Raw genomic sequence first — 3895 nt, 5'->3', positions numbered from 1 at the left:
TGCTACAAAAAGCAGTCCATTGCAATGTCGCTTTAATCCACGATGCAGGCGTACTCATTGAGAACGATAGTCGTTGACTAATGCGATCTATAAAACACTTGACTGTACTGATAACAAAGCGAAATTAATAGTGTACTATACAAAACGCTGTAGATAATGCGATGTGTTTTGTGTTTGTGTGCCGCTTCCAAGTATTTTTCAATTTGCCATTTGTTGATGCCTATACTATAGTTTGCCATCAGTATGAGGACTATTATAATTGTCATCGCACCGATAATACACTTTATTTAATGCTGGTTAATGATCCTCATACTAACAATTTACTAGTTCTACTTATAATGAACTTAATGTACTGATTCGCGTGCTAACAGTGCTCTTAATTCGATGTTCTCTGACTGGCAATACACAGTATGTAACGATTCTAGTACTGGTAATGTATGTTTAATTATAGTTCAAGTTCTAATAATGCTCTCCATGCATTGGTCCTCTTCTTATAATGCACTTTATTTATTAGTACAAAGTCACACAGTTTCATTCAAATATATAAGGATCCCTTCAGTTTCAACATGATTTTAATTAAGATAACGGAACACGTTCATTTCAACTTCATTTTTCTTTTCAAGCACACGTAACACAACATCATTTACATATTCAATTACGTTTGATTTAGCTTTACTGTCGAGTATAACGTTTGTGCAATTAAAAGAGCCAAGAACAGTTTGATACTTAAATAACACATGTGTGTTATGATTGAGTTGTATATCCTTTTAATAGAACATGTCATCATTTGTGATATGTGTGTTAATCCGAAAATATGTATATACCCATTCATTAAAGGAAATAATTTTAAACACAAGTCAACGCTGATGGCTTGCAAGTCCATAATTGTCTGTTATCATTTGCAATTTTAAATAAAGCAGTTTAACAATAAAATCATTTAATTTCATTGCTTAAGACATTTACATAAAGGAAGGAATATATTGACTTAATGAGTATTACAAAACATATAATACATATTATATCATAAGGAAAGAAACATACATTACTATTTACATTTCCTTGGCTTCGTTCCTGCGAGTTTTCTCCATTAACTGCATTGCTAAATTTCACATCTTTTTCAGTTCCCATCCTTCAGTACACTTTGAGGTATATACTTTATTATACGTTTATTTTCATAACACAATTTGTTTCTATAAGAAACATACACAAACAGAATGACTTGTTGGTCGTAGATTTTTGCTATTAGTTTATTACACGTCCTATGATTTTACCTGCTTTTTAAATAAATGAACAAATTCGATTTGATTCTATACGCAAACGCATCTATATACAAATGCTTCAGCTAAGATTATGCTTAAAACAAATATTTCGAATTATGAGAATCATAACAAATAAACTTCTTTCGATTTTGAATAAGCGATGTATATAAAAATACAAAGATAAATCAACCCACATCTAACATCCGTTAGGTGAAATTCAAAACCAAGATAATGCAATACTTGCACAGAATGAAACCGAAATGAACACTTGATTTATCACTGTTTTGAACAAATAACTATCCTTCACGCAGACGTCGGATTACACGTGCACTTCAAGAAAAATGTTAGATCCTTCGTTTAGATGCGTAGCGACCTATGTCCTACTTGTGCCTGGCAGCTGTTGTTCGTTTTATAGTTGGTACAGTTAGTATGCCCGCGTGCTAAATGCCTCTCTCTCCAGGATGAGAGTTGATTTATGATTACATCGGTATTAAAGCGACTCGATAACTTTTTTATATAATGTGTTCCAAGTTCAATTAAACAAAACTGCATTAACCATTAGCTGTTGATCTCAAATGACTACCGGAGGAAACACAAACTCAATTGAAAAGCATATTTTCTCATTTATAATCGAACGCTAAGCAAAAAGTATGTATTCATCTTCTTAAAAAGTAAATAACAACGCCTTTACAGCGACCGTCTCTTAAACACTATTAACCGTTTTATGAATTCGTTTGTATAATTTATTTAAGTCTTTCAAAGCAAAACAAATAATATAAAATGAATTCTAAATATAATGTTGGTGGCTAGAATATCGTACATTAATTTGAAAATATAAATCATTGCGAAAGCTAAGGCAGAGCAATTGTCGGATAAATGAAGAACATACTATAGCAAAATATACATGCACACATTTTACCGGATGCAGTTATGAAAACACTGCGCTTTATGAAAATGTCTAGGTTACATTACACTAAATCATTGTGTATCCCTCCGTGGTCCATTCGAAAGTAGTGCCTATTTCTAAAGAGTTCCTTTTCTCTTCTTGAATATAAGCCATTTAACAATGTGAGACATGTCTTTTGTGGTTATTTGTAATATCCTGTATGTGTCTGGAGTACTTTGATGCCTTGGATTGGAAGCTAACGTAAAAGATGAACTTTTGAGGGTGTGTTTTCTATTGTGTGGGGCTTTTGTCGAAATTAGGATTCCGAAACGCGTTTTTCTACGGTGGGTTCATTCGACAGCGATTTACTTTCTTAGAAGTTGCGAGACGGTATGTTTTTGATTGCAATTATTGGAAGATGACAGATCCATCTTTAAAATTATACCAGGTTCGGAAAAATTGATACGTCGGAAAGGCAATAAAAATGCTGTGAAAGTTGTCAGTTTTATAATGGGACCCTATGGGAATCGGAATTAGTGTAATATAAACTTTAAAAAGCACATTAACTGCAATGTCAAGGTCACATGGATTCGTCTGCAAGCGAGACAAGTAGAAAATGAATTTTAATGAATGTTTTGATGATTTGGGTGCTAAAATAGATGAGAGATGTCAATATTTTGGTCCAAATGGATGTTTTAGGTGGTTTTGGACTGTTCCGGATGGGTGGGGGACCTGGTATGGACAAGTAAGGGTAACATTTCCAACAAATCTTAAATGTAAATATTATTATGTCCCTAGATTGAAGTTTCAGGTGGAGAGCAAGATGAAAAATATGCCAAATTACATGCATGCAGCCCATTTATGCCATTTTTCTCTTTGTTTGTAGGCCTGACCGTTTGTCCTTGAGCCGTAGATGGTCAACAATCCGCTAGCTGTCTTGCTCTGACTGGTGCACTGGACATGATTTCAATGTGAGTCATCATACTGATTGTTTAATTAACACATGAATTTCAGTTTGTTCGTTAAAGTACTAACTTAGCTGTGTATTTACAGTGGACGTAGTGGTGCGCAGCAGGTGGTAGACTAGGTATTTCCATAAATACACTATGTTTACAGAATTGCGGCAAGTGGAGCAACATAGCTGATGAGTTAATAGCACTAGTTCTTCAGACAAATAACTTTATTTTCAACCTATAAAGCATATTTAGCTGTAGGTGGGGCCATTTAGCTGTAAGATCTGGCTTTTATTCTGTTAAGCCCTTAGAGTAATGAATTTCAGAGTGAAGACCATAGCGCCTTTTCCTAGTCAAGTATCGGGCAGCTGTATGTCTTTTCAGAAATGCACATGTCTTCTTAAGCATGTCATTGTGTTTGCTTTTAATAAGATAGGCAATAAACTCATAACCTTTAGACAAATGAGCATCTGTAAATTCAGATTTCACTATTTCAGAGTTAGCCAGACCATGATTGAGCTTAAGGATTGTGCTGCGGATGCAGCCTGTGCAGTTCCGGGAGAAAGTCACTGTCTTGGGCAATGCGGTCTGGTATCAGGTAAGCACTATTGAAAGCCTCACACTTTTGGGGGGTCTGAAGCCTTGTGCTGTCAATGCGATCTGGTTCAAGTACAATCAGAATGCATTTTCAAAGCAGTACTTCATCAGATATGGTTATCTCAAGCTTACAGTTCGCGGGCAGATATGACTTCGATTTGTTCTTGCTAGCAGAACCCCTACAGGCCAAACTATGCGTT

This window comes from Dreissena polymorpha, chromosome 13 (assembly GCF_020536995.1).
Source record: "Dreissena polymorpha isolate Duluth1 chromosome 13, UMN_Dpol_1.0, whole genome shotgun sequence".
Classification (NCBI taxonomy): Eukaryota; Metazoa; Mollusca; class Bivalvia; order Myida; family Dreissenidae; genus Dreissena; species Dreissena polymorpha.
The sequence above is the reverse complement of the archived record's forward strand: the minus strand, read 5'-3'. Positions refer to the sequence as shown.